The sequence below is a fragment of the Anser cygnoides genome, chromosome 2, assembly GCF_040182565.1.
Source record: "Anser cygnoides isolate HZ-2024a breed goose chromosome 2, Taihu_goose_T2T_genome, whole genome shotgun sequence".
Lineage (NCBI taxonomy): Eukaryota > Metazoa > Chordata > Aves > Anseriformes > Anatidae > Anser > Anser cygnoides.
The window spans coordinates 98,489,880-98,501,031 of record NC_089874.1 but is presented as its reverse complement, the minus strand read 5'-3'; the positions used below and the strand labels follow the sequence as shown (position 1 = coordinate 98,501,031).

The 11,152-nt window shown below is 40.1% G+C and overlaps 1 long non-coding RNA gene across 1 annotated transcript; it reads right to left on the bottom strand.

Annotated features, from left to right (window-relative positions):
• Nucleotides 1-928: 928 nt before the first annotated feature.
• LOC125184798 (uncharacterized) lies at nucleotides 929-9,461 on the bottom strand. The gene is made up of 4 exons (XR_010828978.1): nucleotides 9,272-9,461; nucleotides 7,039-7,120; nucleotides 1,619-1,747; nucleotides 929-1,298 (listed from the first exon to the last, which is right to left on the bottom strand). It is a non-coding gene; the product is annotated as an uncharacterized lncRNA (long non-coding RNA).
• Between the last annotated feature and the right edge of the window lie 1,691 nt (nucleotides 9,462-11,152).

Below are 11,152 nucleotides of genomic sequence, written 5' to 3'. Positions count from 1 at the left end.
TCATACCTTTACATCTTCAACAAATTATTCTAAGCATTTCAGGAACACATTTTATGCATATGTATGTTTATGTATGTATTTATGTATGCTTATACTCACGTACATGTGCTTATACATTCCACTACGTAAGTTCAATTAGCTTCAGCCCCCAAACCTACTTAGCATACTTAGCATTATGTGAGATGGCTCGTCCACAGAGAAGAGTTTATCTTTGTGCAATGTTGCAGGCAGATGCAGGTTTTGCCTGGGCTCTTGGCGAACTGCGCTATACAGCACCAAATCCCCCCTAGTTGCTTTGAGAGACTGGATACATGAGCTCTGACTCGGTGACTTGCTAAGGGGGTCTCAGGCTTTTGGACGAGAGCAGGTTCATAAGCTGCTTCCTCAGAGTGCAAGAGAGCATGTCCATACCTGCCATCAGTGCAACACTGCAGCTGTGCTTTACAAAGCTACCTGTGCTTTACCACCTGTATTTACAAAGCTACCTGCAAAGTAATTAAGCATTACTAACATGCGTTTTGGTATCTCTCTTTTATCCTTCCCTTCTCTCCTGCCCAAAGGAAAGAAGGCAGTTGCATGTACGATGGAATATTTTGGGTATTTTTAAGTATGTAAAGCCTGTTCTTTCCTTTTCTCCTCCCAAATAGAAAAAATGGCAGTTGCATGTGCAAGGAATATTTTTGTTGTGTTCAGGCATGTTAACTGCATTAAAAAACTCAGATGAAGAAACGCCTTTCTTAAGGAGCAGAAAGTAGTTAGAAAAGAAGATCAGCATATGCAGGTCATCGGACAAAGTTATAAGAGAAGCATTTGCAGGAAATCATACAGCAACCATTACCTTAAATGCAGTATTAGATTTTTCTGCCCTTTATTTCTTTCTATAGGAGCCTCCTCTGGCTTAGGACTATAGCACTAGCAATTGTGGAGGTTTTATCACGAGCCCAGAAATACATGACAAAGTGTGAAATACAGTCCAGAAATACCCAGTGTTCAGCTTTTTGAGTTATTTGAAAAAGTCTATTTTGAGTTTCTGGGACCATGGTTGTAAAAGAAACTGAAAACAGACATGTATCTCTGACATCAGAAGATAACTTTTATTATTATTTTCTTCTTAAAAGAGTACAGACTTTCAGCCATACAGGCTTGCTTTCAGCATTTGGCTCATTGTTTTTAATACTTATGATTAGTGAATTAGTGATCCTTGGTCTTCTATTTTCTTTGCTCATTTCTGAAGTAACAAGGTGCATGTGGATCAAATTTTCTTTTTTCTTTATTTTTTTCCTTTATTTCCACTGCAGCTGCAAGAGGTAGAAATGTATTTTAAAGACACAAACACTGAAATTCTCTTTCAAAGACATGATTAAATAAACTGTACTTTAGGGCTTTAAAATAACCTTTAGAAAGCAAAATTAAATATGGAGTCATGAATACACAACGGGTATTTATTAAGTCCCCTCTACCAAATACATTTCATGAAAATTCTTATATCTCTCCACTCTCCTCTTTATGATCTAATCTGAAACTGCTCAGGAGACAGAGCACAGAGAATACCTGAAGGCTCTTCTGAATCCACAAAATTTGAGTTAGTGGTGTGAGACACAAGATGATGAAAAAATACCTTTATCCTTTTCCCAACGCTATATTTTTAGTTAAAACACTATCCCTGGAGGACAGGACTTCTCTCACTTCAGTTTTCACAGGACTTCTCTCACTTCAGGTTTCACTTTTGTTCCATCCTTTCACCAACCTGCAATAATGAGTCAAAGTTAATCCTTGGGCACTGGGTCAATGGCTTCAAGTAAAACTTTAAGGATATATGCCAGTGGAAAGCCAGACTTACTAGAGCTTTGCTACACTGTGTTAGCACATTTTCCTCAAGTCAGGACACTTTCCTGCGGTTGGTTGGAGCAGATGGTTTAGGCAATGGTTTCGTGCACCTGTAGATCTCTGAGACTGGGGGACTGGAGGCGCCATCCTTTCTCAGGGCACCGCTTACAAAAGGAGCTGCTGGTCAGCAAGAGGCTCAGAGACTACAACTGACTGGTGTAACCTCTACATCATTTTTTCTTCCCTGTTAAAAATATTCTGGTGACCCTCTGAGGAAAATAAACTCTTCTAAGTTTTGGAGGGTGGGGAAGAGATGTGGCGATCAGGTCAATGATCTTTGGATGGTTGGACCAGATGATCTTGGAGGTCTTTTCCAACCTTAGTGATTCTACGATTCTATGTAATGCTCATTTTCTGGATACTCTTGTGTAACCTGACTTACAGATATGCTGAGAACCTGTCATGGGACCATTAACCATAAGTGCAAGTTCTACTTTCTAACAAGCAATCAGAAAGCGTAGTCTGAAAATATATACATATATAAACAACAACAAAACACAAACTGGATGCCTAAACTTGACTATTACACATTTTATTTATTTATTTGTTTATTTTGATTGCTATCAGTGCAGCATCTCTGCAACATTTCTCAGTGTTGATTGTATTTTGTATTGTCAAGCAAAACCAGTGGAGCAATGCTGCACAGGAAAAAAAAAAAAAAAAAAAAAAAAAAAAAAAGGGAAAATTTTGACCTGAAATACATATATAATAGGAGAGTTCTTTTGCTGTCACTCGTGCTCTACTTCCAGTTCTGTGTCTCTCTCTTACTTCCGTACAGACATCTTGACAGCATAAATGGTTGGGTAAATAGCATTTGTTATCCGTATGGAGAGATTAACTATTTTTTGGATGTAAAAGCATTAACATGTTCTTAGTAACTTTGTGCTGATTGACTCAGAATTGTGAGTAGCAACTTCCAATTTTACTGTAGCAACTGGGTTACTCTGGAATTTTGAAAAGTATTTTGCTCTCTGGGTAAAGAAAGGAAGCCAGGTGATTGTCTTACAAGAAGAAAGTTCAAAACTGAGTAAGGTGAGGAATAAGACAATTTCTACATAGTTTGAATCAGAAAATCCTCTGATGTCCACAACAGAAGAAAGCATTGAACTTGTCGTGATTGACACCAGAATGAGAAGTGAAAGACTGAACAGAATCCAGATGACTAAGCCCAGGAAAATGATGACATGTTAAGCAATTCACCAGCACTCATTTTCATGGGGTTAGAGAACAATCATTCAGTTTACTAAAGGACAGATTGCTGTTTCTTCTAGAAGGAACTGTTAAGAACTAAAACCGCAAGCGACAGCTGAAAGCAAAGAAAGAACTACAGAATTTGACAGTTATGACATTAAAAGTACCTGTGTACTTATGTGCCTGAGGCAAATAATATTGCACCTTAAAAGGTTAAGTCAGAAGAGCAAGTTTTAGCTATAGCTCTCAGGCCTTCAGATCACCTGAAACAAGTCAGAATGGAAAAAATCGGCGCAGCCCAGCATTTAGTGTGCTGTCAGTGCCCAATAGCAGATATGCTACCTACTGAGCTGTGGTTTTGTTGTCATTGTCTGGCAGCGAGAACATTTGTTTTAATGACCTTCTGCCATCATGTGAAAGCAATAGCTCTTTTGATTGGACATGCAGTAAAATTAAAGGCTAATTGGTATTCCACTGACAATAAACAGTAGGTACCTCATTGTGCTGCTGACAAGATCTGATTGATGCTGCTTCTAGAACATACAGGTTTAAAGGAAATTAGTTTGATAGGAAAAAAATTGCAGTGCCAAATTTTCAAGTTATCTACTAGTGTTCCATTTCACAAGAGATATTATACAATCCAAATTTAATACATACCAGGCAGAAGAAACCACAATGACAATAATCCTAAACATTATTGTGGCATCTGTCATATGCTGTATGAGGTTATCACATCTTTGAAACAAGTGCACCTGAACACAGCAATAGTTTAACAAGAGTGAAGACTTCTGAGTGCCAATTTATCAAAACAGGCAAGTCTTGAGGCCAACAGCAGGTCTCCTACCCACATATCCCTTTTTCCTACTAGAAATGTTATAGGAGTTCCTGAATATTAGTGCTGGGCTGATAGACATCTAGAAACCCAGCATATGCCAAGTAGTTCTATGTTGTATTTGCAGTAGCGTAGTGTATCTGTAGTGTTAGAAGTGGTATACACAACTTTAGAGTTCATCTAGTTAAGCACAATTAATATAACACATTTTGGACAGTCTATTCTGCTGAACACAAACAAGTAGTTGGGGCATGCCTCTAGACCTACCTCACACACACACTCCTGTTTCATTCCAGAAAGCTCCAGAGAGAAACGTGGCAACTGTTTTAATGCACATAATACACGGTAAACGCTTGCTTCTGTGATCTAACCCTCGTGTCAGAACAAGTTTGCTTCAAGTATTAGTCATAAGAGATTAATTCATTAAAATTTAAGCTTACATTATTCACTAAAGACAGCATTTTAAAATGCAGAATTTGTCAAAGGGAAAGGTGGCCAGCCATAAATCCAATACTATCTTCGGCACAAATGGAAGAACCACAACAGAGGTCACCCTGGGGCAACATCTCTTTCACAGGACCCTGCACCTAAAACTGGAAAGAATATGCTACTATCATAAACTCCATTCTTCACCATGAATTTTCTCACTGTGGGTGAATCTTGTCTTATTAGCTCAGGTAAAGAAGTGAAGGCAATGGGTGTCATAAAACCCAATGCTATCCCAGCAAGATTTGCAGCCCCCATCCATGCCAACCGGGCCAGGCCATTTGAGATTCAGGTTTCTGTTTACACACTCAAGTGAGCAAAGTGTAGGAAAAAAACTTTTTTTTTTTTTTTCTAATTAACAAGAAGTTACTTGATGAAAGAATTGCTACCTCTGTGTGTTTTAGGCACATATAAAATGTACATGTTCCGTGATGAAGAATTTCTTTGGCAGCTTTCTGAAGTAAATAAAAGCTCTAGGCTCCAGATGATAAACAATACTCAGACACTTTAACTAGTATAGTCCTAAGGCACAAAGGAATAGACTCTCCATCCTGGAATACCTTGTAATTATGTTGTAGATTCCCCTGTGAAGATATATAATAACTTATGCTACTTAAAAGCATGACATACATGAATAAATGCTCTTATTCTCTTGCTTCAGCATCTTCCAGTCAATAGCATACAATAATTTTTAAAATTATTGCATATTATTGTATGCTATATAGTAAATCTTCATATATACATTATATATAAAAGTGAATATTCTACAGTTCTGAATAGGTCTTTCTGAAGTCTTTATTTTTCTCCTTATTCCTCTTCTCCATGTTCTTTTCTGATATACTTTTCTGGTGCTTATCCTCTTTTCCTTCTTGAAAAAACAGCCTCTCTTTCTAGATCTGCTACCACCAGAATGCCCAAACAACAATAATTACTGTGGTTTACTGAATCTTGTTGGCCAGTGGAGGTGAGGCTGCCACTTCCCTAGGTCCAGCGAGTAGCAAGGCTGAGCGTGTATTGTCAGTAGGTGCACAGTACACGTGGCTGGCCATGCAGATCAACCCAGACAGAAAACACAGCACTCACAATCACAAACAGCACCAACAGCCGCATCCTGCTTCCCTGTCAGGCTGATTAGGATGAAAGCCGGTTAGCAGGAACATATACATCTATACAACATAGATCCCTCCAGTAGCTTCTCCCAGGCACTCAGTCTATCCAGTAAGCTGGACTCTGGGTCCTCTGGTCCCTCCATTTGCTGGCACCTGGATGTGTAAGCCCCCAAGGCCACAGCCCCACACCAACTGCTGGTACTCAGACCCTCTATGCATGTTTGCACACAGGGGCACACACCCTATGAATCTCTCTGGTAACTGGCCTTAGATGGGCTCTCTAGTACCTGCCTCCTGCATCCCCGGGTCTTCTAGTTGCCTCATGCACAAACACACATGCAAACAAGCTCTCTTAGAGCCCTGATCCCATGGGTCATTCCATAAGATGCCTTGGACCTCCTGGTTCCTTCCATAGCCAACACTCAGTGTGCTCTGGTCTCTCCAGTATCTAGGCCAGACTGATGTCTATTCCAGTAGTTGGCTCCCAAGCCTCACATCCTACTATCCTGCTAGTAGAGCTTGATGTCCATTAACAATTGCACACACCGACGTACACATCAACACAGTATTCATGCACTCCAGTCTCTCCAGTTGCTACCACTCCAGACACCTACAGCCCTTGTCCCTCTTTCCAGTTGCTGGCCTGTAAACCTCCACACCCTCCTGTCATTTCAGCTGTTGGCATCACAGAAGCATGGGCCCCTGTGACTCACGGTCCCCTCTTCAGCCACTGGGACTTAGATGCCCATGCACAAAGAACAGAGAGCCCCTCACCCAGGAAAATAGTTAGAAAAGGAGTTTAGTAGGAAGAGAGGACAGACTGCAGTGATCACATACAGGGCATGAAAAGTGCACTGAACAGCAGCCTTGCAACTGGCTCCTTTTGTTCCTTTTTCCCCATCTTTTCACATTTGTTACTCCTTAAATCACCTTGATCTTCCTTTTCCCCAGCTTTCCCCATCCTTACTCTAAACATTTCATAATAAACTTTGCATAATCCCAAGTTCCTTTACACCTGCATTCCATAATGATTCCGATGTCCCTGACAGGGTGAGCCAAAGCCCCACTAACTCATCTGCTGAGTTTCATACCTGGACAAGGGGTTGATCCTCCTCCTTTTATAGACCCAGGTCCAGGTGTTTTCCCTGACTTGGTGACTGGAGTTTCACCACCTGTCACTGCTCCTCTGTGTTCATGGAGATGAGCCTCTAATCACATAACTTGTCACATACACCTTACACTACAGTACTTTTTTGTTAGTGTCATATCATCAAGAAAAAATTAACAATTTAGAATTTACTCTCTCTCTCTCTGCCTGCTGGTGTTATTTTAGTACAGCAAATCATTTGCATTTTTCCTGTGACTGACTCACACAAAAATTTGGGCTTTTCTGCTGTGAAATCCAGGAGTTTTCATCTGGATTCAATACTGATATTCTAGATACATCATAAGCATTAAAGAACACAGAAGCAAAACTACTGAAAGCAAGAATTGCTCCAGACACAAACTGTGAACTTCTTGGTTTATAAATACCTCGTGATGACATGCTCAAATCACTAGGAGCTTTTCCACTGACTTCAATAGCTGACGGATCAAGCTAAAGGTAAAAGATGTTCTGTGGGAAAAAATAGCATAACTTTAACATTTTATTTCCATTCTTAAATATTTTAATCATTTCAAGGCTTACTCTTTCAAACTGATTTGTAAACAGGTCTAAAATGAAATGCAGCGACCGTAACCAAAGATTTGCAAGAAAATGATACAAGTCAAAGCCCTACCCTGGCAGTTAGTTCTTCCCCAGGCTTTTGTGCATCTATGCACAACACAAAATGATTTAATGCTCTTGCTGTCCAACTTCCACATAATTGTTTCTTTTGTTAAAACCTCTTTTCTTATGAGAGGAAAAAGGAAAAGAATTTGTTGAAATTAGAATGAGCCATTACAGAGAGACAGGAGCACAGCAGAAGGTCCTTGTAATTCTTACATACGGAAACCACTTGCATGCTGCTTGTTTCCATCTCTATTGAAGGACGTATGCTTATTTATGTTTTATTATTGCTGTGCACATATGTTAATAAAAACCACCAAAACTCAGCTTGCAGGTTGCTGAACATTTGCAGCCATATGGCAGCCATAACTAGTAATATCATTTTTTTTTCCAGATATAATTCTAAGTATTTTGAAAACCAAAACAGAACACACATGAATAAAACTAAGGATAATGCTATATTAAAAGGTATCATTGGGACTTAAAATATAGTACCATCAAGTATGCAATTGCTAACTAGTTTTTTTGGACAGAGGAGCCTTTTGCAACAATAACAGAAGGAATTGTTTAGGGGATTTCTTTACAATTGTGAAATTCTATTAATAAAATAGAAGGATTACTGGAGATTTTTAAGAAATCAAATGGAGTTTTGTCTGGGGACAAACATACCCAGAAGTTGTGTGATAACAGGTCTGTAGTTTAAAACAAATATGTTTTGTAACTTTCAGAGTTTTCATTTATTTTATACATTTAATATTTCTATTTGCATAGCTGTTCTTGTTGAAAGATTAAGAGGCAAGGAAATATCAAACTTTCCAAATTTTAAGAAACTTTCAGAGGTAGAAGCTGTAAGATATTTTCTTAGAGAAACAGCATCATTCACAGAAGCACTTCCCTGCCCACTTACTTATCATCACTTCCATTAGGTGTGTAAAACTGGGCTCATACAACACATTTCTGATGAAATGTTGCAATAGCTAGAAATGGCAAGAAAGAAAGAGATGTGGCTGCCAGCCAGCTCACACAGAACTGGTCTTCAATGCTTAAATGCTATCTTTTTTATTATTATTATTTTAATTTGAGTAGTTAAAATATATCAGCTAGGAAAAAAAAAAAAAAAAAAAAAGGCCAGTAAATTTTAAAATCCTTTTAAAAAAAAACTTATTTGCAGTAAAACTTGAGACCAGATCTGTTTTACCATACCTGAACTAATCTCAGTAAGTTTACCTCATGGCAAATTTAAAACTGCCGAGTTTTAAAGCATTTGCCCTGACACACACTCAGCAGAGCAATCAAGAAATTTGGGGGTGACATTAGTGCCAACAGTGCAGCAGGCGATATTATGTCATAAACCTATCTACTCTAAATTCAGACCGGCTGGGAAACCAGTTGCAATATTTGCTAGACTGGCTGGGAACAAAACTTGGGGGGGGCAGTGCAGCTGGCTGAGGACTTAGGTCCCCTAATTCACTACAGGTCCATGGAACACTTTCTCCATTAGCACTTCCTTGGATCCATCTCACACATTCCTGCCCCCACTTAACACACACTGTTAGTACCTCTCACTACAACTAATTAGTTCGTTACACTGTCTGTGAGTCGATTAACATTTTTGCTCGTATTGACTTCTGAAACTCCCAACTGTGTGACATTAAACCTAACTTAAGAGACTAAAGACCAGGTGAGGCCTGACAAGTCCCAAGGCCTAATACGGCCAGTGAGGTTTGTGTAACTCAAGGCCTGTTGTATAAAACCACCATACTCTATCTCAATTATAGGCAGTTAATGACTGTCCCGACTTTGTCCAGAACAGCATCTTAGGTCCATGACTACTACAGCTTAATTATAAAGGACATAATTATTCATGGAAGGTAAGTTTGCTTTAAGCCTGCTGTACTGTCAGTTAGCAGCCCTAGTGCTTGCAAGAGCAAATCATTGCTCCTTTCACGTGCTCCACAGCAATCACTGTACACATCCATCAGATCCCTCCTCATTCACCTCTTTTCCAAGCTGAAAAGGCCACCACCTCCTGAAAGCCTTATTGAACAGAGCAACAAACAAAAATCACAGTGAGGATGGGCCCTGTAAGTGCCATTATTACACTGTCCTTGAAAGAGGCCTGGAGCTGCAGGCTGCGGTTAAGGCACAGTCACAAGATGGATCCAGACAGCAGCCGAGCCGCCTCCTGCCTTGCTCTCTGCTCTCTACATAACGCTGCCTGTTTGCCCATGCTTTGTATGGTCACTGAACTATCCACTAGGGACACGAGGACCCCTATTTTATGTGGTCACAGCTCTGATTTATAGAGCTATGTGTGGTCCGGGCCTCACGGCTGAGCAGGTATTCAGAGCAAGGCACTGGGTAGCAGAGCAAAGACAACCGAAGCGCTTTAATTTTATCATGAGGCAAACTTACTTAGATTAGTTCAGGTATGGTAAAACAGGTCTGACCTCAAGTTTTACTGCAAATAAGTTTTTTAAAAGGATTGTATTTACTAGCTTATTTATTTATTTATTTATTTATTTTTGGCCTAGCCGATGTGTATTCACTACTCAAATGAAAGGAATAATAAAAAAGAAAAAGATAGCATAGCCGATGTGTATTCACTACTCAAATGAAAGGAATAATAAAAAAGAAAAAGATAGCATTTTAGCATTGAAGATCAGTTCTCTGTAACCTAAGCTCTGACACTTAAATCTGTAAATGACCTTGACAAGATGTGAGAGGAGAGGGCAGATTTGACACAATGAAACAGCAGGAGACAGCAGATACATTCAAGAGGCTAGAAAAACAGACTCTGCCATTTGCCATCTGTATTTGGAAGTAATAAAATTAAATATATATCTATATATCTATATATATATAACAATCAAATGCTTAACATTAGCAGCTTAGGCATAAATGTTGTGTTACTGAAACATAATAAAGGCATCTGGTCAACAGTATTCATGCAAAATGAATTAGCATTTAAGCACAGCCCTCCTGCATTTTACATCCTCATGCTCACCCTCTAGGGGAAAAGAAATGAATAAGGTTGAGGGACACAGCATTTTCTCAATATTTCAAAAGCTAGTACATGGAATAAATCTGTAAGCGGCTATCTGTTGCTCTCTGTTTCCAGAACTGTTCAACCCCCTATCTCTGTCCTATCCTCCAGTCATCCAACTCCCTGAACAAACAGGTTTAATTCAGCTGGAGACTTGGTAGTGCTGTGTACAAAGAAGCTCCATGACCTCTGCATCATCTCTCTACAGGTACCTTGAAGGAGGCTGTAGCGAGGTGGGGGTTGGTCTATTCTCCCATGTGCCTGGTGACAGGACAAAGGGAAATGGGCTAAAGTTGTGCCAGGGGAGGTTTAGGTTGGGTATTAGGAAAAACTTATTTACCGAAAGGGTTGTTAGGCATTGGAATAGGCCGCCCAGGGAAGTGGTTGAGTCACCATCCCTGGAGGTTTTTAAAAGACGTTTAGATGTAGAGCTTAGTGATATGGTTTAGTAGAGGACTTGTTAGTGCTAGGTCAGAGGCTGGACTAGATGATCTTGGAGGTCTCTTCCAACCTAGATGATTCTGTGATCTCCTGGCAAGCAAGGTGGCTCTGCCTGTGGCAGCAAGCAACAGAAGGAGACCAAGGGTTGAGCACAGAGTGAACATTAGGTTCAAGCTGCTGGCAGCCAACGAGAAGCCACGGGGAAAGCCATATTCTAGGGCAGCTGCCTTCATGCTCCAGCGAGCCTTAAGACTTTGGCATGGGACAGGGGAGAGGCCCAATTCCAGAACCAGCGAGGGTGCATGAGCAGCATCGGGTGGCGGCAGCATTAAGTGACATGGCAGCAGCAGGCAAAACGTTGGGAGCTGTGAAAGGAGGAATAGGTAATACAA